Source organism: Pongo pygmaeus, chromosome 14 (genome assembly GCF_028885625.2).
Source record: "Pongo pygmaeus isolate AG05252 chromosome 14, NHGRI_mPonPyg2-v2.0_pri, whole genome shotgun sequence".
NCBI lineage: Eukaryota > Metazoa > Chordata > Mammalia > Primates > Hominidae > Pongo > Pongo pygmaeus.
Window position 1 is genome coordinate 25522591 of NC_072387.2, and position 26625 is coordinate 25549215.

At 41.1% G+C, this 26625-nt stretch overlaps 3 pseudogenes; all 3 read right to left on the reverse strand.

Moving 5' to 3' along the window:
• The window catches only part of LOC129011871 (small ribosomal subunit protein mS31-like), a 63066-nt pseudogene that overhangs the window by 24895 nt on the left and 11546 nt on the right, over window positions 1-26625 (reverse strand).
• On the reverse strand, window positions 12931-21889 carry LOC129011870 (steroid hormone receptor ERR1-like; annotated as a pseudogene).
• Window positions 23961-25367, reverse strand: LOC129011869 (protein GOLM2-like; annotated as a pseudogene).

Below are 26625 nucleotides of genomic sequence, written 5' to 3' on the forward strand. Positions count from 1 at the left end.
CACTCTGCAGGATATTATCCAGGAGAACTTCCCCAATCTAGCAAGGCAGGCCAACATTCAGATTCAGGAAATACAGAGAACACCACAAAGATACTCCTCAAGAAGAGCAACTCCAAGACACATAATTGTCAGATTCACCAAAGTTGAAATGAAGGAAAAAATGTTAAGGGCAGCCAGAGAGAAAGGTCGGGTTACCCTCAAAGGGAAGCCCGTCAGACTAACAGCGGATCTCTCAGCAGAAACTCTACAAGCCAGAAGAGAGTGGGGGCCAATATTCAACATTCTTAAAGAAAAGAATTTTCAACCCAGAATTTCATATCCAGCCAAACTAAGCTTCATAAGTGAAGGAGAAATAAAATACTTTACAGACAAGCAAATGCTGAGAGATTTTGTCACCACCAGGCCTGCCCTAAAAGAGCTCCTGAAGGAAGCACTAAACATGGAAAGGAACAACCGGTACCAGCCACTGCAAAAACATGCCAAATTGTAAAGACCATCAAGGCTAGGAAGAAACTGCATCAACTAATGAGCAAAATAACCAGCTAACATCATAATGACAGGATCAAATTCACACATAACAATACTAACCTTAAATGTAAATAGGCTCAATGCTCCAATTAAAAGGCACAGACTGGCAAACTGGATCAAGAGTCAAGACCCATCAGTGTGCTGTATTCAGGAAACCCATCTCACTTGCAGAGACACACATAGGCTCAAAATAAAGGGATGGAGGAAGATCTACAAAGCAAATGGAAAACAAAAAAAGGAAGGGGTTGCAATCCTAGTCTCTGATAAAACAGACTTTAAACCAACAAAGATCAAAAGAGACAAAAAAGGCCATTACATAATGGTAAAGGGATCAATTCAACAAGAAGAGCTAACTATCCTAAATATATATGCACCCAATACAGGAGCACCCAGATTCATAAAGCAAGTCCTGAGTGACCTACAAAGAGACTTAGACTCCCACACAATAATAATGTGAGACTTTAACACCCCCCTGTCAACATTAGACAGATCAATGAGACAGAAAGTTAACAAGGAATTGAACTCAGCTCTGCACCAAGCAGACTTAATAGACATCTACAAAACTCTCCACCCCAAATCAACAGAATATACATTCTTTTCAGCACCACACCACACCTATTCCAAAACTGACAACACAGTTGGAAGTAAAGCACTCCTCAGCAAATGTAAAAGAACTGAAATTGTAACAAACTGTCTTTCAGACCACAGTGCAATCAAACTAGAACTCAGGATTAAGAAACTCACTCAAAACCGTTCAACCACATGGAAACTGAACAACCTGCTCCTGAATGACTACTGGGTACATAACAAAATGAAGGCAGAAATAAAGATGTTCTTTGAAACCAACGAGAACAAAGACACAACACACCAGAATCTCTGGGACACATTCAAAGCAGTGTGTAGAGGGAAATTTATAGCACTAAATGCCCACAAGAGAAAGCAGGAAAGATCCAAAATTGACACCCTAACATCACAATTAAAAGAACTAGAAAAGCAAGAGCAAACACATTCAAAAGCTAGCAGAAGGCAATAACTAAGATCAGAGCAGAACTGAAGGAGATAGAGACCAAAAAAGCCCTTCAAAAATTCAATGAATCCAGGAGCTTGTTTTTTGAAAAGATCAACAAAACTGATAGACCTCTAGCAAGACTAATAAAGAAGAAAAGAGAGAAGAATCAAATAGGTGCAATAAAAAATGACAAAGGGGATATCACCACTGATCCCACAGAAATACAAACTACCATCAGAGAATACTGTAAACACCTCTATGCAAATAAACTAGAAAATCTAGAAGAAATGGATAAATTCCTTGACACATACATCCTCCCAAGACTAAACCAGGAAGAAGTTGAATCTCTCAGTAGACCAATAACAGGCTCTGAAATTGTGGCAATAATCAATAGCTTACCAACCAAAAAGAGTCCAGGACCAGATGGATTCACAGCCGAATTCTACCAGAGGTACAAGGGGGAGCTGATACCATTCCTTCTGAAACTATTCCAATCAATAGAAAAAGAGGGAATCCTCCCTAACTCATTTTATGAGGCCAGCATCATCCTGATACCAAAGCCGGGAAGCGACACAACCAAAAAAGAGAATTTTAGACCAATATCCTTGATGAACATTGATGCAAAAATCCTCAATAAAATACTGGCAAACCGAATCCGGCAGCACATCAAAAAGCTTATCCACCATGATCAAGTGTGCTTCATCCCTGGAATGCAAGGCTGGTTCAATATATGCAAATCAATAAATGTAATCCAGCATATAAACAGAACCACAAAACAAAAACCACATGATTATCTCAATAGATGCAGAAAAGGCCTTTGACAAAATTCAACAACTCTTCATGCTAAAAACTCTCAATAAATTAGGTATTGATGGGATGTATCTCAAAATAATAAGAGCTATCTATGACAAACCCACAGCCAATATCATACTGAATGGGCAAAAACTGGAAGCATTCCCTTTGAAAACTGGCACAAGACAGGGATGCCCTCTCTCACCACTCCTATTCAACATAGTGTTGGAAGTTCTGGCCAGGGTAATTAGGCAGGAGAAGGAAATAAAGGGTATTCAATTAGGAAAAGAGGAAGTCAAATTGTCCCTGTTTGCAGATGACATGATTGTATATCTAGAAAACCCCATTGTCTCAGCCCAAAATCTCCTTAAGCTGATAAGCAACTTCAGCAAAGTCTCAGGATACAAAATCAATGTACAAAAATCACAAGCATTCTTACATACCAATAACAGACAAACAGAGAGCCAAATCATGAGTGAACGCCCATTCACAATTGCTTCAAAGAGAATAAAATACCTAGGAATCCAACTTACAAGGGACGTGAAGGACCTCTTCAAGGAGAACTAGGAACCACTGCTCAAGGAAATAAAAGAGGATACAAACAAATGGAAGAACATTCCATGCTCATGGGTAGGAAGAATCAATATCATGAAAATGGCCATACTGCCCAAGGTAATTTATAGATTCAATGCCGTCCCCATCAAGCTACCAATGACTTTCTTCACAGAATTGGAAGAAACTACTTTAAAGTTCATATGGAACCAAAAAAGAGCCCGCATCGCCAAGTTAATCCTAAGACAAAAGAACAAAGCTGGAGGCATCACGCTACGTGACTTCAAACTCTACTACAAGGCTACAGTAACCAAAACAGCATGGTACTGGTACCAAAACAGAGACGTAGATCAATGGAACAGAACAGAACTCTCAGAAATAACGCTGCATATCTACAACTATCTGATCTTTGACAAACCTTAGAAAAACAAGCAATGGGAAAAGGATTCCCTATTTAATAAATGGTTCTGGGAAAACTGGCTAGCCATAGGTAGAAAGCTGAAACTGGATCCCTTCCTTACACCTTATACAAAAATCAATTCAAGATGGATTAAAGACTTAAACATTAGACCTAAAACCATAAAAACCCTAGAAGAAAACCTAGGCATTACCATTCAGTACACAGGCATGGGCAAGGACTTCATGTCTAAAACACCAAAAGCAATGGCAACAAAAGCCAAAATTGACAAATGGGATCTAATTAAACTGAAGAGCTTCTGCACAGCAAAAGAAACTACCATCAGAGTGAACAGGCAACCTACAAAATGGGAGAAAATTTTCGCAACCTACTCATCTGACAAAGGGCTAATATCCAGAATCTACAATGAACTGAAACAAATTTACAAGAAAAAAACAAACAACCCCATCAAAAAGTGGGTGAAGGACATGAACAGACACTTCTCAAAAGAAGACATTTATGCAGCCAAAAAACACATGAAAAATTGCTCATCATCACCGGCCATCAGAGAAATGCAAATCAAAACCACAATGAGATACCATCTCACATCAGTTAGAATGGCAATCATTAAAAAGTCAGGAAACAACAGGTGCTGGAGAGGATGTGGAGAAATAGGAACACTTTTACACTGTTGGTGGGACTGTAAACTAGTTCAACCATTGTGGAAGTCAGTGTGGCGATTCCTCAGGGATCTAGAACTAGAAATACCATTTGACCCAGCCATCCCATTACTGGGTATATACCCAAAGGACTATAAATCATGCTGCTATAAAGACACATGCACACGTATGTTTATTGCGGCATTATTCACAATAGCAAAGACTTGGAACCAACCCAAATGTCCAACCATGATAGACTGGATTAAGAAAATGTGGCACATATACACCATGGAATACTATGCAGCCATAAAAAAGGATGAGTTCATGTCCTTTGTAGGGACATGGATGAAATTGGAAATCATCATTCTCAGTAAACTATCACAAGGACAAAAAAACAAACACCGCATGTTCTCACTCATAGGTGGGAACTGAACAATGAGAACACATGGACACAGGAAGGGGAACATCACACTCTGGGGACTGTTGTGGGGTGGGGGGAGTGGGGAGGGATAGCATTAGGAGATATACCTAATGCTAAATGACGAGTTAATGGGTGCAGCACACCAGCATGGCACATGTATACATATGTAACTAAACTGCACACTGTGCACATGTACCCTAAAACTTAAAGTATAATAATAATAAAATAAAATAAATAAATAAATAAATAAAGGATGAGATAGGAAGCTCACTTGAGCCCAGGAATTCAAGGCTACAGTGAGCCAAGATCCTGCCACTGCATAGTCATATTAGTGTAAACAATGAATACAGATCTAACAAAAAATTGTGATGTATCTATATTGGAAGGATGAGGATAAGATATATACACTAGATGACATCTAAAATAGATAGAAGCATATAATTTAGAAATATAAAAAGTAAAATACATCTAAAAGATTAAAAGATGTTGACTCTGAGAACAGGCCTAATAGGTGATAAAAAGAACTGCTTTGTAAGCCTTGTGCTTTATATTATCACCTTTTATATTAAACCAAATGCTTACTATGATTTTTAAAGTCAAATTATTTTAAAAGAAGGCAAAGAGACAGACTGGGAAACATATTTCCAACACATGTAAGAGTTTAAGAATTAAAGCCCATAATATATTGAGTTCCTGCAAACACAATTAACAAAGAGCCCAACAGAAACAGTCAAAGGATGTAAAAAGGTAAGTCACAGAGGAAGTACAAATAGCCAATAAACATATGAAAAGACGTGTAATCTGGTTATCAATCAGCGAAATGCAAATGAAAACACCATTGATAATCAGTTTTTACCCAGAACATTTGAAAGATTAACAATATTCAGTATTAGTTAGACTGTGGAAAAACAGGATTTTTACATAACTGGTTGGAGTGGGTCAACTGGCTATCATTTCAGAAGAGAATTTGTAAGTATTTGTTGCAATTTAAAATACACCTATTCTTTGACCCTTCTAGGAATTGAAAGTATTCAAACATGTACTCAAGAACATGTGTAAAAGGATCTACTATAGCTCCATTATTCAAAAGGAAAATGGTAAAAAAAAATTATGGTCTGCGTTCATAACAATGGGACATATAGAACTATGAAATAAATAAGGTCTATCTGTATGTACTGACAAGGAAATGCTTTCAAGACATACTGCTAAGTAATAAATATACATACATATATGCACACTGCAGGACAATATATGTATAGTAGGTTCCCACACAAGTCAAATAAAACAGCAGATAAATGTGTAACTGCCATTTAATGTGGATTGAGAGAACACATATCAAACTATCGAAAATGCTTATTTCAGAAAAAAAGAAGAGAAATGACAGGTAAAGTATAATTTTTTTACACCATTTGACTTTTTTGCAGGTAAACTTTCATTATTATGTAATTTAATATATTTTTTAATAAACCAAAGAAGCACAATACAGTAAAGAAAACATAAGAGACAGTGAAACATTAAACATAAGAAGGAAATTCTGTATGATGCACAATCAAATAAGGTGACAGGTTAATTTTGTCTAATTCTGCTTTAAATATTGAATAGACTTTAAAAATATGGTACAACAAATAAAGGGTGAATTGCAGTTAGTAGCAATGACCAATTCTTTTTGAGAAGGACATAGTAGAGCACTGAACCAAATTCAGTCATTTTCACTTTGAATTGTTGTTTTCCACTTCTACGTAGTATCAAAACTATTATTTCTTTTTCTGTCAGTACTTTAAGGCTCTTGTTCACAGGCCATAATCTCATCTAAAACAACAAACAGATCCTGCTACCTTTCAGTTAGCACCTACCTAATAATCTTTACACTTCCCCTAATTTTCTCCACACTATACTTGCTCAAATAACAGAGCCCTTCTTTAGGGTTTTATGGTAATTTGAACTTATCTCACTGTTCTTCTTGGCTCATATTACAGCATATATTCCAGATACATAGAGGATATGTAAGAAGTGAAAAGGTTTAAACCAACTAAAGAATAGAAACAAAAGTGTGATTAACACCATCCTGACCTTCTTTTGCCACTGAAGCCTCTAAATTGAGAGTTACTCTAGGAAAGCATATCAAAAATAGCCTTAGACTAGCCATATGCAGAAGACTGAAATTGGACCCCCACCTTTGACCATATACAAAAATCAACTCAAGATGGATTAAAGGCTTAAATGTGAAACCTAAAACTATAAAAACCCTAGAAGAAGATCTAGGAAATACCATTCTAGACAACAGCCCAGGCAAGGACTTCATGACAAAGTCAAAAAGCAACTGTAGGCCAGGCACAGTGACTCACTCCTGTAATCCCAGCACTTTGGCAGGCTGAGGTGGGCAGATCACCTGAGATCAGGAGTTCAAGACCAGCCTGGCCAACATGGCAAAACCCCATCTCTATGAAAAATACAAAAAAATTAGCTGGGCATGGTGGCGGGCACCTGTATCCCAGCTACTTGGGAGGCTGAGGCAGGAGATTCACTTGAGGCTGGGAGGCAGAGGTTGCAGTGAGCTGAGATCACCCCACTGCACTCCCCTCCACAACAAGAACAAAAACTCTGTCTCAAAAAACAAAAAAAAGCAGCTGTAACAGAAATAAAAATTGACAAGTGTGATCTAATAAAACTAATGAGCTTCTGCACAACAAAAGAAATTTCAGTAGACAGACAACCTGCAGAATGAGAGAAAATATCTGCAAACTATGCATCCAACAAAGGTCTAATATCCAGAATCTATAACTCAAACAACTGAAGAAGCAAAAAACAATCAATACTATTAAAAAATGGGCAAAGGACATGAACAGACGCTTCTCAAAAAAAGACATACACATGGCCAGCAAACATATGAAAAATGCTCAATGTCATGAATCATCTGGGAAATGCAAATCAAAACCACAACGAGATACCACCTCACACCAGTCTGAATGACTATTATTAAAAAATCAAAAACAACAGATGCTGGTGAGGTTGCAGAGGAAGGGGAATGCTTATACACTGTTGGTGGAAATGTAAATTAGTTCAGCCACTGTGGAAAGCAGTCTGGAGATTTCTCAAAGAACTTAAAACAGGACTACCATTCCACCCAGCAATCCCATTACTGGGTATATGCCCACATGAATATAAATTATTCTATCATAAAGACACATGCATATGTATGTTCATTGCAGCACTATTCACAATAACAACAAAGACATGGAATCAACCTAGGTGCCCATGAGTGGTGGACTGGATAAAGAAAATGGGGGACATATACACCATGGAATACTATGCAGCTACAAAAACAATGAGAACATGGCCTTTGCTGCAACATGGATGGAGCTGGAGGCCATTATCCTAAGTGAATTAATGCAGAAACAGAAAACCAAATACTGCATTCCTCACTTATAAGTGGGAGCTAAACACCAAGTACATACAGGCACAAAGAAGGGAACAACAGGCACAAAGAAGGGAACAACAGACACTGGGGCTGGAGGGTGGAGGGTGGAGGGTGGAGGAGAATGAATATTGGGAAACTACCTATCAGGTATTATGCTGATTATCTGGGTGACAAAATTATCTGTACACCAAACCCCCATGACACTCAAGTTACCCATGTAACAAACTTGCACATGTACCCCTGAACCTAAAAGCTGGAAATTAAAAAAAAAAGGAGGAAAACAAAAATTAGAGACACAAATAAATGAGAGTTTCAAAAAGAAGACATAAATTAAAAAGTGAAAATTTAGCTATTTGAAAAAAAATAATTTCCAATTCCCTAACAACATATGATGTTTTCATATGCCATCCTTATATGTTCTTTGGTAAGGTAACTGAACAGATAGTTTACCATTTTATTTTTATTTATTTTTATTTTTATTTAGTTTTTTTTTTTTTTTTTTGAGACGAAGTCTCGCTCTGTCACCCAGGCTGGAGTGTGCGGCACAATCTCAGTCAATGCAAACTCCGCCTCCCAGGTTCAAGCGATTCTCCTGCCTTAGCCTCCCATGTAGCTGGGATTACAGACATGTGACACTCTGCCCAGCTAATTTTTGTGTTTTTAGTAGAGATGGGGTTTCACCATGTTGGCCAGGTTGGTCTCAAACTCCTGACCTCAGGTGATCTGCCCACCTCGGGCTTCCAAAGTGCTGGGATTACAGGCATGAGCCACCATACTAGCCCATTTTATTTTATTTTATTTTATTGAGACAGTCTTGCTCCATCACCCAGGCTGGAGTGCAGTGACAAGATCTCAGCTCACTGCAACCTCCCTGTCCTCAGTTCAAGATATTCTTGTGCCTCAGCCTCCTCAGTAGCTGGAATTACAAGAGTGTACAACCACACCTGGCTAATTTTTGTATTTTTAGCGGAGACAGGGTTTCACTGTGTTGGCCAGGCTGGTCTTAAACTCCTAACCTCAAGTGATCTGCCTGCCTCAGCCTCCCAAAGGGTTGGGATTATAAGCGTGAGCCACTGCACCCAGCCATATTTTGCCATTTTATAATGGGGTTTTTCATTTCTCATTGTTGAGTTTTAAGATTTTTATTTATTTATTTATTTATTTATTTATTTATTTATTTATTTATTTTGAGACAGAGTTTCACTCTTGTTGCCCAGGCTGGAGTGCAATGGCACAATCTTGGCTCACTGCAACCTCCACCTCCTGGGTTCAAGCGATTCTCTTGCCTTAACCTCCCAAGTAGCTAGGATTACAGGTGTCCACCACCATGCCTGGCTAATTTTTATACTTTTAGTAGAGACGAGGTTTCACTGTGTTGACAGGCTAGTCTTGAACTCCTGACCTCAGGTGATCCACCTGCCTTGGCCTCCCAAAGTGCTGGGATTACAGGCGTGAGCCACCACACCTGGCCAATAATTTTTAATATGTATTTTGTATACCTGTCCTTTATCACAGATATGTCTTTTGCAAATATTTTCTTCTACTCTGTGGCTTGTCTTTTTATTTTTTTTTATTTATTTATTTATTTATTTATTTATTTATTTATTTTTGAGACGGAGTTTCACTCTTGTTGCCCAGGCTGGAGTGCAATGGCATGATCTCAGCTCACCACAACCTCCACCTCCCAGGTTCAAGCAATTCTCCTGCCTCAGCCTCCCAAGTAGCTGGGATTACAGGAATGCACCACCACGCCCGGCTAATTTTGTATTTTTAGTAGAGATGTGGTTTCTCCATGTTGAGGCTGGTCTTGAACTCCTGACCTCAGGTGATCCACCTGCCTCAGCCTCCCAAAGTGCTGGGATTACAGGCATGAGTCACCGCGCCCGGCATCTTTTTATTTTTTAACAGTATCTCTCACAGTGCAGACGTCTTATTTTAAATATAGTTCAACTTACCACTTTCTTCTTTCATGGATCATGCTTTTATGTTGTATTAAAGAAGTCCCCCCCACAAATCTCCCCTCCCCCATAAAAACCAGCCTTAGAAACACTCTGTTACTGGGTAGGCATAAATGTGATTAAATTTAGTTAAAATCAAAGTAGAAGCTAAAATAAAAACGATGTCATTAACAATCCAACGTATAAAACTAGTACCAAATCTAAGTAAGAACAATTCCACCTAATAGTTCTTGTAAATCTCTATGCAGGCAAAGCACAAGAGAAGGGACTAACAAGTTCTTAAAACACAAACAAAAAGCTATTCTAAATTGGAAAAATAATTTATACACATTAAGTGGCAAAACAATAAACCTTAATTTTTATATAATGGAAAAACACCATAGTGCACATTAAATTGTAAATACATGACGTCATTTTGTCATTTTCAATATTATGTTCCAACACTGACCCAGTGAGCTACTAAAAACAAAACAAAACATCTTTCCCCAAAAACATCCAAGTAAATCTTCATAAAGCTAAATATTAGTAGGGAAAGAAATGTATTTCAGTAATCTCAACATTTAAATATAAGAAATATAAAAGAAAGTTATTGAATTGTTGAGGCTCCAGGTTACAATGCCAGTTTCTCAAAGTACAAGTTTCTAAGTTTGTACCCAGGGCAGTGATCAAAGTGAGAGTTTCCACAGTCCTTTCTTGTTTTTACTTCAGATAACAATTGCCTTAGGGAGCTGGAAACAAGTTACCCACCACCTCCTTTTCCAACCCTGAAATATCAATAATATGCACAGTGACATGTGGACAATTGTCACATTTATCTCCTCAACCTGACCAAAAAACCATGTTTCTCTCCTTTTTTAGAAATTAAATTTTCTCAGAAACCAGGTCAAATTTAAGATAAATTCTGTTGGAGTTTGATCACTCATGATTTTGATGCACTTAAGTGTTTCACTGCTGATGACAATATACCAGGAGTTCGTGCTTTCCTAGCACCCTGTTTGGTGGTTCCCAGATAATACATACTATCCTTGCTAATATTCTAAGATTTAAAATGTTCCAGTATAAAGTAAAATTTTGAAAAATAAAATGTTACAGTATACAACGGAAAATAGTTACAGAAGCAAACCCCCTCACAATGTTGTTGCTGTAGAAACAGGGATGATGATGGTGATGATGCTTTACTGGTTAACCTCACTTACTCCTCACACCAATCTCATACAATAAGTCCTATTATTATTATTCCCATCATTTTAGAGATGAAGGAAGTGAGGCTTGGAGAGATCAATTCTGTAACTCACTCAGGATCTTGAACTTCTAACCACTATGCTTCACTGACTCTCCTGAGTAAAGTCACATTCTTATACCTCAATACTGTTTTTTTTTCTTTCTTCCTTTTTTATTTATTTATTTATTTTTTTCTTGAGACGGAGTTTCACTCTGTCGCCCTGGCTGGAGTGCAGTGGCGCAATCTTGGCTGCACCCTCTGCCTCCTGGGTTCAAGTGATTCTCCTGCCTCAGCCTCCCAAGTAACTAGGATTACAGGCATGAGCCACCGTGCCCGGCCTAATACTGGGTTTTCAAATCAGGTTTTTAACCATGAGGACTTGGAACATCCAAGTTTCTTCAAATAATGAAATCCAAACATGTTGTAAGAGTAGACCAAATCTTTCCTTAATATCGGATATTATTTTACAGAAGAGGAAACTAAGGCCCAGGTGCTTAAATAATTTCCTCAAAGGCAAACGGCCAATAATGGACAGAGCTGGTACTCAGGTTGGTACAACTTAAAAAGGCGTTGGTCTTTTTACCTTACCCTGGTACCTTCCAGAACACAGAACCATACTTTAAGCAATACATACGTTATGTAATGCATGAAACACGGTATGCTGTATTATTGCAGATACAATGTGAATATACAGGCCGGGTATGGTGGTTCAGGCCTGTAATCCCAGCACTTTGGGAGGCCAAGGCAGGCGGATTACCTGAGGTCAGGAGTTTGAGACCAGCCTGGCCGACACTGCGAAACCCCGTCTCTACTAAAAATACAAAAATTAGCTGGGTGTGGTGATGCACACCTGTGATCCTAGCTACTCGGCTGGGGGATGAGAATTCCTTGAACCCGGGAGGCGGAGGTTGCAGTGAGCTGAGATCGCACCACTGCACTCCAGCCTGGGAGACAGGGAGAGAATCCGTCTCAAAAAACAAAAACAAAAATATGAATATACAAAATATTAAGAATTTGCTAAAAGAATCTGTAAGTCTCTAAAGTTTTCCTATAAAAAGCAACACTTTATATTAATTATATTATTTACATATAAGACTAAATATTTCTGATATTTAAGCTTCTGTTCCACCTATTAATCCAACAAATTAAAGATTATCAAAAATTAAGATGTTACAATGAAACCACAACATTATAAAGGTTAAAATATGGACTACATTTTCCTAAGATTTATTCAGTCTTTTCCAACTTCTAGCTAATCTTACCCTAAAAGTAAATCAATCTTTTCTAATTCAAAATACTTCTACAAATTCAATTAAAATGTTTAATTGATGACAACATGGGTATCATAAAAAATAAATAGCATAGTAATACTGTTTTCCTTTTGATTTAGGAAGAGGCAATATCTCCAAAAACTACCCAGTGAAGTAGATGATATTCTGTTGCCAGTTCAAAGCATCTATATTATGCTGGCAAAGATTTCCAAAGCCTACTAACGTTTTTGCTTTGAGTGGCTCATACAAGTTCCCTGCAGCTCATTAATGCAATGGTTTTATGACTAAAGGACACCAGCGTGAGACTTTAGGAGTTGTAATGTTCTCCAAACTTGAAGTATAATCTCACACCCCTTATTTAATATATAGAAGATTCACCAAGTAATATCCTGTTGAGTGATTAGAAAACTGCAATCATTTGCAGTTCTCAGTCCTTTTATGTCATAGAAATTCATGACGCATTTTTGCCATATAGTTTTACTTCTTCATTTTCCTTATCAAGCATCTAAAAATAAGTGAAATTCTAACATCTTTTTAAAAAACCTTGTCAGATTTCTTTCAGGACACAATGAAGATATCTACAAAGTGTTTTGAAATTCATGTAAGTATCTACACTCTGAAAGTGAATATCTGGCAGAAATAATTTCAGTCAATAAATTTTAGAACCCCCTGAAATTAACACTTACCTGCTTCATTGTTAACTGGGGACTCCCACAGTTTCCCCTCTTTTGTCCACGGGATCAGCTCTTCAAACCCATTCTGAAGGGGTTGTTCATTGACTGTGGCTAACTGCTTAGCAAATTCCACATCCCAAAGTGAAGGTGATGTGTCTGTATAACAAAGACATTTTAAGTAAGAACAAGTCAATGTAAATATCTTTCTTAAAAAAGTTATAATCAATCCTGAATTGATCATGTATTTTTCAGACCTTGACAGTAAATAGTAAAAAGTTACTGAGAGATAACTGCAAAAATTATATTAAAAATTATAACTACAATAATGGCAAGCTTAACTTTTGTTTTACAACAATGCCAGGTAATCACTGCCCCCTCTACTGGAAAGAAAAAAATAAATTTTGTTTCAGGGTATTTTTATGAATGTGAATGTTTTCTGTACAATATGTGACTCTGGTTTTTAAAGTCTAGCCTGTTTATTTTTAGTCTATCAAAATTAGTCACTAATGTACTACTGTTAACAACCAAAGAAGTTAAATTAACAGAATGATGATAAAACTGCCAATGAATACTGCGTACTTCCTCTGTGCTTAAATGCTTTTTATGCATTAGTGCGTGTCATCCTCACAACCAACACTATGAGTAACGTATTAACATGTTGGCTAATTACCACCATCATATTACATGTTTCAATAACTTATTTACTTTTGAAACTTCAGATCATCTGTGGAGAATGAGCCATATTCCCACCAGTTACTGCTGCTGGGAACATAAAATGGTACAACCACCTTGGAAGACAGTTTGATGGCTTCTTAAAAAGTTAAAAATATATCTATTACTCAACATAGCCATTTCATTCCTGGATATTCACCCAAGAGATAATACATGTCCACACAAAGATTTGTACACAAACGTTAATGGCAGCTTTCTTTGTAATAGCCAAATGTGGGTTGTAATTTGGCAAACAACCCAAATGTCCACTAACAGGTGAATAGGTACAAAAATGTGATACATTCATACAATTGTATACTACTCAGTAATAAAATGTGTTACTAGTACATGTAACAGCATGGATGAATCTCAAATCATTATGCGGAGTGAAAGAAGCCAGATGCAAAGGAGTAGTACATACTGTGTGATTTCAGTTACATGCAATTCTAAAAGATACAAACTAATCTACTGTAACAGTAGATCAATGGTTGCCTGCATACTGTGTGTGTGTGTGTGTGTGTGTGTGTGTGTATTGCAAATGGACACAAGGAAACTTTGGAGGGTCATGAAAATGTTCAAAATTACAACTGGCAGTTTCATAGGTGTATATATTTGTCAAAACTAGTCAAGTTATATACTTTAAATATGTGCAGTTTATTGCACACAAATTATACCTTAATAAAGTTGTGAAAAGAAAATGAACAACAATATCTATCCCTTGGCTACCTTTTTCCCTACATTTTTACTCTTTAGTTATTTTTACCAACATTTTTTATCTTTCTTATTTTTTTATGTGTGATCTTGCTTTTTAAAATAAATGAGGATCGGCCAGGTGCAGTGGCTCATGCCTGTAATCCGAGCACTTTGGGAGGCCGAGGCGGGTGGATCATGAGGTCAGAAGATCGAGACCATCCTGGCTAATGCAGTGAAACCTCGTCTCTACTAAAAATACGAAAAATTAGCCGGGCGTGGTGGCGGGTGCCTGTAGTCCCAGCTACTCAGGAGGCTGAGGCAGGAGAATGGCGTGAACCTGGGAGGCAGAGCTTTCAGTGAGCCGACATCGTGCCACTGCACTCCAGCCTGGGCGACAGAGCGAGACTCCATCTCAAAAAGTAAAAAAATTAAAAAAAAAAAAAGAAAAAATAAAATAAAATAAATGAGGATCGTATGGTTTGGTAATCTACTTTTTTTCACTGAATGCTTGCATCAGTATCTCATTTTATATATATATATCTCTCTCTCTCTCATTTTATATCTCATTTTATATATATATAAAATGTAGGGGATGTATCACAATCCCCTACAGTTGAATATTTTCATCATTTATATATTTTCTCTTTTAAATACTATAATGACAAATACTCTTGTAGTTACACTTTTGTGCATATCTGTAATATTTCCTTAGAACAAATTCCTAGAAACACGATTTCTGGGTTAGAGGCATAGATTGCATACGATCTATCCTCCAGCTTACCTCTTTACTCACTCTTGCCAAGCCCACTAAAGCATATCAACAAGTAGCTCATTTACTCTTCTGTGTAAGCCTTATTTTTTCTGTTTTGCTGTTTCTGAATCTGTTTCTGAGCCTTTATGTGCAGAAATGTGTCTAACCACACTGCTAGATATTAAGTATTTTGGCCTAGATCATCTGATACTGGGAACAATAAGTTGTTAGCCTTAGCTAGCCACATTTACAGAGCAATCACACCACTAAAAAAACTTAATTGTCTCAGTTATCTTTTACTTGGTGGTCACTGACTGACCTATGTCTTTTCCACCATCATTAGGATCATCACTATATTTTTACACTTGCTAATAGTTGCAAGCATTTATTAAATATGTACTATGTTCCAGGCACCTCAAGCATTTATTAAATATGTACTATGTTCCAGGCACCATGCCTGACGCTTTCTCAGATTACCTCATTTAATCCTTGAGATGTATGTACTAGCCCTCATTTTATAGGTGGGGAAAGGTTAGTGTGGCAGAATCTGAATTTGAATCCAGTTCTACACAACACCAACACTCTTTCTGTTAAGCTATATTGCCTGTCGACTCTAGGATAACCAGTAGGCCCTATGACTATATCCTCTGTAGCAGTGGTAAGAACTTAGTTTGGAAAAAGACGTGGGAATCATGGAACAGAATAATTCATTAAATTGGTCAATAAAAAAAAAATTACTGAATGCCAACTATATTTCCAGCATTATGTGAGGTGGTGGGAAAACAACAGTGAACAATTGCTAAATTTACGTTTCCACATTTTGCTATTCTTGTACTTAACTGGAACAAAAATCATTCTTTAGACTTATGCAAAGGTAGCATATTCAAACAGTACCTTCATTAGAGTAAATTATTACATAAATTTGTGTGCTATTTTCCTCACTAGAGTATAATCATTTGATACTGTTTGATAGAATACATAAAACTTCAATGCTTCCTTGCCAACTAACTTCAGTTTTAGAAATAAGATTTTTTTATTTTAAAAAGTAAGCTGGCTCCTTCAAGAATCTCAAGAATCTTCAAGTGTCTCTATTGGCTGGACAATAGCAGCCGCCCTGCCCTGACAACAACAAATTTCTTTCTTTCTTTCTTTCTTTTTTGAGATGGAGTTTTGCTCATTGCCCAGGCTGGAGTGTAATGGTGCAACTTTGGCTCATTGCAACCTCCACCTCCTGGGTTCAAGTGATTCTCCTGCCTCAGCCTCCAGAGTAGCTGGGATTACAGGTGGCCGCCACCATGCCCAGCCAATTTTTGTATTTTTAATAGAGATGGGGTTTCACCATGTTGGCCAGGCTGGTCTTGAACTCCTGACCTCAGGTGATCCACCCACCTCGGCCTCCCAAAGTGCTGAGATTATAGGCATGAGCCATGCGCCCGGCTAACAAATTCCTTTCGATGCATGCTTAACCATTTGAGCTGGGGAGAGGCGAGTCATTGTCCCTATGCATTTTGCACTTCCTTTTTATCATACACAAGAGAATGCAGTTTTCGCAATACAAGAAGGGGGTTTTTTTTTAGCTTCACTTTCAGTTCAAATGAACAAACACTGAATTAACTTCTTTCCTCTATAGGTGTATATTTTATAGTACAATTCGTTCAAAAAAAGAATTTACGATTTAAGATAACTAGTTTCTATGATCTGTAAGCCACATGAGTAGGTGCTACATGAGTGAGATATAGCCCCTAATAGTATATTAAATAGGGGGAAAATCAAAAGTTTGTATAAGTAACTGGTAGAAAGATTAAATGAGCCCTTAGACGCCAGCCTAGAACTTATCTATCATGTACAACATTCTTTTCCCCCCCACTTTGAGTTGGAATCTCACTCTGTTGCTTAGGATGGAGTGTTATGGCATAATCGTGGCTCACTGCAGCCTCAAATTCTGGGCTCCAGTGATCCTGCCACCTCAACCTCCCAAGTCGCTAGGATTACAGGCATGTACCACCATGCCTGGATAATTTTTTTCTATTTTTTAGAGAAAGGGGCTCACTATGTTGCCCAGGCTGGTCTTGAACTCCTAGTCGCAAGCCATCCTGTTATCTCAGCCTCCCAAGTCCATATACAACATTATTCTACCAAGATCCAAAAAACTTACTTCTATTCTTTAGAAATGCTCATCACTTATATGCTGGAGACCATTTGTATTGAGTTTCTTCATTGATTTTACTAGTAAACCAAATTTAATGTCAAGCAAGAGGACACTCTTATTTCTCTTTTAGACTTAAAATGGCAAATTACTTACCCAAAGAAAGCACTACAAGTCTGTTAAATATATTCCTTGAATGTTCTTCCCATCTTCTGAACAATCACTAAGTCACTTCAGTAAGTTTTTTATAAATGCTATCTCCTCTAGGCAGTAAGCTGCCTAAGGGCAGGAACCAGTATATCTTTATGTAATAGCATAGAGATACACTGTAAATGGTAGTTGATTATTAATGTTCTAACCCAAATTAGTAGCTAATCTGAACCTCTGGATTCGGTAATTGGTAGTACTTACCTCCCACTGTCTCACAGAATGCAACATTTCATGGGGGAAACCTGACCAAAACTAGCAATATTGACAACTGTAGTGTGATGTGTCCCCCACCAGGTTACTTAAGAGTGTATGTGTGTTGCTTGGATCCTGAAGGCTGGGCAGGGAGCCAAGGCCCTGGTGCCCAGCTGAGGAGCAGGGATCCCTGAGAACCCAAACATCCCAGGGCATACCTGAGAACATGTCAAAGAAAACACTGTCATCGTGCACACAGAGTAGGCAAACAGTCAGAACATTAGCTGAAAGGCAGCTTAGAGATGGGAGGCAGGGTGACTCTAGAGCTGCTCAGGAATGTCCAGTATGTAAGTCCTAGTAAACTCATACATTCATCAAGCTGGACTTGCCCAAATTATTCTTTGGTCTCTTGATGCCTTCCCAGTTTGGGGGGATGTTACAGTCCCACATTCGTAAGCAGGATCCAGGCCAATGACAGGCTGGAATATTAAAATATTCAACTATTATACCGTCAGAACACTAAGGAAGGACATCTTGGAAAGATGGAATGTTTCTCCACCTGAGAAATAGTGTTATTCTTTCTTTTTTCAAGTTTAATTTTTAATTTATTAGAACCCAGTAAATGATGATTTTTAAAAGCAGAGTTTCTACCAAATTAACACTGAATTCAGGGCAAAAATACACTTAAAAAACCTAAATCTTAAGGCAGAAGTAAAACACTATAAAAACAGTATGTCTAATACAGACTGTAAAATGTCAGATTTTTAAGAGATTCACATAGTATTTTATAGCACTAAAATATTAATACAGTCAGAAATATTATCAGTTGGTCCAAGATTTCTGTTTATAAAACGTCTAGACTGCTAATTGAAGAAGTGTTGCTGTATAAGTAATAGCTACAATCCAACCAACCAAGTGATTGTTTTTATGACAAAAGAACTAAGGTAGGTAATTACATGGTTTCTATTTGTAAAGCTTTTGCAGTATTAAATATAAAGTATTACTAAGGGCATTTTTTGATTCATCTCCCTACCCTAATGCCCCCAGAATGTACACCACTTCCCTTTCACTCTATTTTTAAAATTCTGTGAACCACCATACCTATTCACTGTAGGCCTGACCCTATAAAGGCATGAATTGTTTACTTTCATATGGTGGAAGAACAATTTTGGTAAACTACTACATCTTTTTCTAGTCATTGAGCAATTTCAAACAGAAGTCTTAAGAATTGTTGCACCACGACAAGTGAACAACCTGTTTCTTTACCACTATTAAGTTTGAATTTTGTCTGGAATCTGTTAGAGTTGTCGATATTGCTAATTTTGGTCAGGTTTCTCCCATGAAATATTGCACTCTGTGAGACAGTGGGAAAACACGTTTCGTGTTTATGTGCAATTAACAGTAGCCCTTCTGAAAAACAGGGTTAACATTCTTACATTTCCCCTTGTGATCAAAACCTTTTGTTTTTAGGGAGCAGGATAAGATTTAAAAGTGCTTTAAATCAGAAAACAAGAATTAGCTAGCTTACACATTCCCACTGAATAGTGTCAAAAAAGATAAACGCATTTAAAATAAGTTGTAAGTCCAACAAATATAAGCTTGATGGGTTCTTAACTAACATATTAAGTAATTACAAAGATTCATTTTTTTTACAAACTTTTAAGCTATTTTAATAAAATGGCTAAAGACCTCACTATACTTCTATTTATCTGTGCATTAATAAAAACCTGTTAAAATTCCTTATTTAGTACTTCTGAAAAAGTCTAGTCAAATAAGATCACTAAAATTACCAGAAAAGCTTTGAAATACTGATTGCAGATTCATTTCAAAGTAGATTTAATGCCTTTCAGGATCTGGTGTTTAAATCATGAATGTCTTCACCGACTTCAACTCTGAAAATATAAAAATTTTAGTCAGTGCTGGCTATAGTTAAACAATACTGGTATTACTTGAAAAAATAAAAATAAAAAATATATTGTCAATCATGCATTCCACAGTTTTTTTTTTTTTTTGAGCTTGATAGTATATATATTTTTTCTCATTAAAGGTTCAAAACCAAAAGCGGTTTCTCTTTGCAGCAAATATACATTAAAATAGAGTCTCTGTACAGCCAAGGGCTCTGGGCTCTGGCTTGCCCCATGTCCCTGCACCTCCCTGGCCAAACCCAAAAATATAGTGTTACTGCTCTGCAGGGCATAGAGGCAGTGCTCTCCTACCCCCGAGGAGGCTGGGTGGGAGCTGATGGGGAAGCCCTGGCCACCCCAGGGGTCCAGGAGCTGGAGCCTGCTTGGAGTTATTGCTTCAAGGGGGGGCACTAATGCCCAATGCAAATGATGAGAGGAGGAGCAAAGGGGGCATGGGCCTTTGCTCTCCAAGTCCCACTCTGCTCTGAAGAGGGGGTAGGATTAAGCAGCAGCAAAAGCATCACCCACTGGGAGACTGTGGCCTGCATCTCCTTCCCTCCCTGAGATAGGCTTCTGCCTCCCACACATCCCCTGCAGCCCCCTATGGCTTCCGCAAGGCCCCCTACACTCTGGCGGCACGCTATGGCTTGCAAGGGGCAGCACTGTGCCCAGAGCCTGGACACACGTTCCCAGCTTCTGACACCCCCTAGGAGGGGGGAGGGGAGGGTATGAGGCCTGCTCCCAGGGGCTGATGGCATTGCCCTGGCCCTGCCAGCAGGCTGTGGCACTGCCCAGACCCCAAATCCGCCCCAGCCCTTGGGGCTGACCCCATGCTAGGCAGGTCCTGCCAGAACCCCCACCAGTCCCACCCCTTGCCTCAGTCCATCATGGCCTCGAGCATCTCCAAGAACAGCTTGTGCATGGGCACCTTGCCCTCCAGCTTCACCCCATAGAAATGGGCCAGCACTTTGCCCGCTGTCTGGAGGAGGAGCGGTAGCGTGAGCAGCAGCCTGCCTGGTCGCCGCCGCTCAGTACCCCCTCCGGTGCCAGCCCAGCCGGCTTCGTACTCCAGCAGGGCCTCGTGCTGAGCTTCTGGCAGCTGCTCCACAGCCTCGGCATCTTCGATGTGCACAGAGTCTGAATCGGCAAGGGCCAGGGCCTTCAGTAGGACGTACTCCCCTCGCTCCAGCCGCAGGGCCTGCAGCCGCCGCACTAGTTGCAGCAGGGCAAACCCCCGTTCCCCTAGGCCAGCTGCCCGTGCCCCCTCTTCATCCAGGACTCAGTCCTCACTCAGCGAAGGCCAGCTCATCCTGCAGTGGCAGTGAGCGCTGGGCCACGCCCGGCACCAGCACCTCCATCCACACGCTCTGCAGTACTGACATCTGGTCAGACAGCGACAGCGATGAGAAGCCTGGGATGCTCTTGGCCCAGCTGATGGTGACCACGATCTCTCGGTCAAAGAGGTCACAGAGGGTAGCCACGGCTGGAAGGTGCCCATCAGGGCCCACGAGGTCGGGCATGGCATAGAGCTTCTCAGGCTCAACCACCAGCAGATGAGACACCAGTGCATTCACTGGGCCTGTCTTCCGGGGGCCTCCAGCGACTGCCAGGGGCCCAGCAGGGAAGGGGCACGGGAAGGGCAGCGGGTCCACCTCTGGCGCCGCTTGTACTTCTGCCGCCCACCCCGGACGCGGTCCAGGCGCACTCCCGCAGGCTCTCGGTGAAGCGGCAGGCCTGACAGGCCTTGCGTCTCCGCTTGGTGATCTCACACTCGTTGGAGGCCGGACAGCTGTACTTGATGCTTCCCTGGATGGTCCTCTTGAAGAAGGCTTTGCAGTCCTCACAGGATGACACACCGTTGTGGTAGCCGGAGGCCACGTCCCCACAGACCAGGCAGAGGCGCTTGGGCAGGGAGCTGAGCACCAGCTTCCCACCGCCCTGCTCGCCAGGCCCGGCCCCTCCCCATCCTCCTCTTCCTTGTGGCCTGGGAGGCAGTGGGTGGGAGCTGGACCAGGGGCCAGGGTCACAGGAGGCTCGGGTCTCCGTCTCCGAGGAACCCTCTGGACTGTCAGGCCTGGCCGGCTCTGCCATGACGTACAGAGGCTCAATGCCCAAAACCTGGCTGGACATGGCGCTGGTCACCTGACACGCGGCTGCCCTCCTGCCACAGCATGCCGATCCCAGGCACACGGCGGGGGCCGCCCGCTCCACCTCCTCGCGACCGGCCTGCAGGTCCACTCTTACACTTCCGCTGTCGCAGAGACCGCCACCTCCGGGGCGCCGCACCCCGCCCCCAACCTGCGCACATCTTTGGGAAGTTGCCTAAAGTTGCTACGCCTCCCCCCAGCCCCGACGCCAGCGGGAGACGCTACCAGGTTATCAGGAAGTGAGTGGGGAGAGCCAAGGAAGAGGAAGTTCTCCCCTGCCGTTGCGATGACCTTTGACCCAGAGAGGAGGGTGGCCCCAGGCCCCTTCGAGCGCCCCCACGTGGTCTTCAGAGCCCCTTCCCCGACATAGAGCCCTCCGCGTCTTCCACCAAGGCCAGCCCCAGGGACTTCGGCAAGGGCGGGATTGAACGCTGCCCAGGGGCGGGCTGGATCGGAGGCCCAACCCTGACCCGGGCCAGGACCCGCAGCCAGAGCCAGATCCTGCCCCAGGCCGGCCCACCAGGACTGGGACGCCGGATGCCACCTGAACCCTGACCAGTCCGGCCCTGGACTGGGTCCCGACCGTGGCCAAGACTGGCCCCAGAGCCGAACCCCGCCTGCAGCCCGCCCCGCCTGCCTCCCTGCCGCCGCATTACACAATGTCAAGAACTAAGTGGCCGGAAGCAGTAGCTCACGCCGGTAATCCCAGCAGGCCGAGTTGGGCAGATCACGAGGTCAGGAGATCGAGACCATCCTGGCTAACACGGTGAAACCCTGTCTCTACTAAAAATACAAAAAAAAAAAAAAAAAAAAAAAAAAAAGCTGGGCGTGGTGGCGGGAGCCTGTAGTCCCAGCTACTCTTGAGGCTGAGGCAGGAGAATGGCGTGAACCCGGGAGGCAGAGCTTGCAGTGAGCCGAGATCGCGCCACTGCACTCCAGCCTGGGCGACAGAGCGAGACTCCGTCTCAAAAAAAAAAAAACAGAAAACAAAACAAAAAAACTAAGATATGTAACTATAAATATTGTTATGTCTTTGCACGTTATCTCAACTTCCATCAGGCCTCAGCTGAAAGCTCATCTGCCAAAACGCATCAGCACTCATGTAAAATAAAAGGAGTAGGGAGGTGACTTTGTACACATACTGTCCAGTGTTTGGCTTCCAGTTTCCCTCGTGTGTAACTATTCTAGGTATGACTCCTTGAGCATGAAATGAGGGGTAGATACAACAGGACAGCTGTTGGCCTAACAAGGATTAGTGTGTAGACTGGGCGCAGTGGCTCACCCATGTAGTCCCAGCACTTTGGGAGGCCAAGGTAGGAGGATCACCTGAGGTCAGGAGTTCAAGACCAGCCTGGCCAACATGGTGAAACCCCGTCTCTATTAAATATATAAATTATTAGCTCTCTATTAAAAATACAAAAATTAGGCCGGGCGTGGTGGCTCACGCCTGTAATCCCAGCACTTTGGGAGGCCGAGGCAGGTGGATCACGAGGTCAGGAGTTCAAGACCAGCCTGGCCAAGATGCTGAAACCCCGTCTCTACTAAAAATACAAAAAAAAACTAGCCAGGCGTGGTGGCGGGCGCCTGTAATCCCAGCCACTCGGAAGGCTGAGGCAGAGAACTGCTTGAACCCGGGAGGCAGAGCTTGCAGTGAGCCGAGATGGCACCACTGCACTCCAGCCTGGGGGACAGAGCGAGACTCATCTAAAAAAAAAACACAAAAATAAAAATACAAAAATTAGCTGGGCGTGGTGGCGGGTGCCTGTAATCCCAGCTACTTGGGAGGCTGAGGCAGGAGAATCACCTGAACCCAGGAGGCAGAGGTTGCAGTGAGCCAAGATTGTGCCATTGCACTCCAGCCTGGGCAACAAGACTAAAACTCCGTCTCAAAAAAAAAAAAAAGAATTAGTGTATAAAAAGTTTTCTGATGAATATCTGTTCTGTTCTTTACTATGGTTATGCTGTGCAACATATAACCTGTACAACCATTTTTTCTTATCTATTTGTGGAAATAAGTCAGCTCAATAAAATGTGAAATATACATTAGTTTGCTTTACATGCAAAGATTAGCTGTTTTTGGCTTAACTATATCATAACCAAAAAAGTCTATGCCTTGATAATACAATATGAAAAAGTTCACATATGTACATGGGTACATTCTTTCATTAAAGTTTTTCCTTAATTCTATCTCAATGTATTTTTACAGCTGATACAACTCATCTTTACAACAAAAGTCAGAAAGGACAAAGTAGAAAATGATTTCATTTTACAGCACTTTAGGTTTTCTGAAGTGTTCCTTTAGGACTTAAAGGACATCATTGAAATGTTGCTTTCCACAGATCCATTTGAAGCTCTCGTTCTTCATCATCTTGGACATCTTCCGCTCCACCATCACCATCTTCTTCCTCATTGTAAGCCAGCTCAGCCTGCTTGTCTGCGTCATACTCACCTACGTTACCATCATCCCCATTATAATCCACCAGTTTAGAGCCATGCTGCAGATCAAGAGGGGATTCATTCTCATCAAAGAATTGGCTTTGCTTCAATTTATGGAACTCACTGACTCTATCCTTGGTAGCCTGCTTTAGTATATCTGTCCAAGTTTGAGCCTGGAATTAAACGCTGAAGAGGACTGGAAGGCTTCTGTTTTCAAGTACCAGGGTTTCCATTGTGGTTTATGTGTGAATCTGGAGGCATATTTGGGGAGAGAGGTTGTCCAGTTGGAAGATGGGAGATTGCTTGATGACTTTCATGTTGAGAAACTGAAATAGGAGGTTTCCTTAAAGCAGGGGGAAGATCATCAACTTTTGCTAGGTCATTCTTTTCTATTCCAGGCATCCCTGCATCACCACCTCTTTTGATTTGTTCTTTCCCATGTAGAATATGATTGCTTGAGGGTTCTTCATTCTTATCTGCAACATTCTCAGCTACTTTTGGAATATTTTTAGGTACTACTTGATCGTTTATACCCAGTTCTTTTCCATCATTTGACTGAATCTTGAGGGCCTCTTCCTTTTGTTACTGTAAAAACTGGTCTGCTAACTTTTTTAATATTTTCTTCATGCTGTGCTCTGAATTCCTTGATCTGCTGTCCGAACTGAAAACTTTCATATTCTAACTTCTTCACAAGGTAAGTATTGTTCTTCCTATAGTCCTGAAGTCGGTCTTCTTGTCTAAGAAACTCCTGACGAAGCTCGGCAAGGTGCTCCTTTAAATGATGTACGTCTGCCATCTGATACGATGTGTTGTTCTGTAGTTTAACTTTGTCATCCTCGCATCTCTTCCCCAGGCCCTCTCTGACCTGCAGCCGGCTGTTGAGGTGGCCCTAGTCGGCCTCCTTCTGGTGATCTGTTTCTTGTGCGTGTCCACCAACAGCAAGAGGTCCGAATTGCGCTTTTCCAGCCGCACGCGGGCCACTTCGGTGCGCTGGACCTGGCCCTGCAGCTCGGCCACCTCCTCCTGAAGCAGGACGTGGCAGGAAGAGATGCTCCAGCAGTTGAAGGTGAGGACGACGGTCACTACCTACCAGCAGCACCACCAGCACGAGAGAAGGCAGGCGGCCAGCCGACCGGTTGGCCCCGAAACCCACCATGAGGCTAAATCGGGCTGTACCCTAGAGGCCTCGCCGCAGACACCTGCAGGCAAAAGCCCAGGCCTCGGCTGGAGTTGCCCGGGGGACACGGCCCCAGGGCCGGCCGAGGGAGGAGGCGGGCTTATCGGTCTGCGGCGAGCTGGAGAAGGGGGCGGGGCAGCAAGCCGCAGGTCCCTCCCCGCTCCGCTCCCCAACTCAGACTGAAACGCATTCCGGAGGCTTTGAACCCCCCGACCCTGCACCTGCCCAAGGGAACGGGGAGAACCGAGCTGCCGGCGCCCCGAACCCAACACCTCCAATAGTGTTATTCTTAACAAACCTGTTTCAGGTGTGTCTTTAGTAACTGCCGTCAGGTCAAAAATATTAAGTCTTTTCCCCGTGAATATATTTTTCCTAAGTCTAAAAAAAAAGAAAATAACATTTTAATGAATATATTTTAAACTATCAACAAAAATTATGAGAAAATATCTTAAGTGAAATGTTCTATGTAGAAATTAAAAATAATTCCACTGACTCACATCAAAAATCTTAGCTAAATTGCCACATTTTTAGGACCAATAAACTAAAAACAGAATGTGCACTTGAAGTTTTGCTTCATATACAACAAATTAGTTAAAGCAATTTAATTTCCAAAATACCTAATTGAAAAGATTAGCTTAATTTGCTGTAATTTTTATTTTTTCCCATTTATATTAAGGTTTTAAAAACACCATGTTGTGAAAAACTATAAAACTATGCTAAAATAGAAGCTGTTAAAGTCAACATTTGTCTTTAAGGGCAGAAAACACTGCAATGTTTAATTATAAATCATAATTATAAAAAATTGCATAGGCAAATCACAACATTCCCTTTCATAAAGCAATCATTCTGTAATTTTCAAATAATTATTAACTTTCTTTACATGACTATTTTTAATTAGCTATTGAAATTAATATCAGAGAGTTAATAGGTGACATTTTCTTGCACATTTGATAATCAACTGCTTTATGCATCAATTCATATATTTACTTGAATAAATCTACTGGCAGGTTAAAATCCAGTTTATAAACTGGAGGGTTGGCCAGGCAAGGTGGCTCACGCCTGTAATCCCAGCACTTTGGGAGGCCGAGGTGGGTGGATCACCTGAGGTCAGGAGTTCAAGACCAGCCTGGCCAACATGGTAAAACCCCATCTCTACTAAAAATACAAAAAAATTAGCCAGGTGTGATGGCAGGTGCCTGTAATTCCAGCTGCTCAGGAGGCTGAGGCAAGAGAATCCCTTGAACCCAGGAGGCAGAGGTTGCAGTGAGCTGAGATTGTGCCACTGCACTCCAGGCTGGGCAATAAGAGAGAGACCCCATCTCAAAAAATAAAAATAAAAAATAAAATTAAGTGGGGG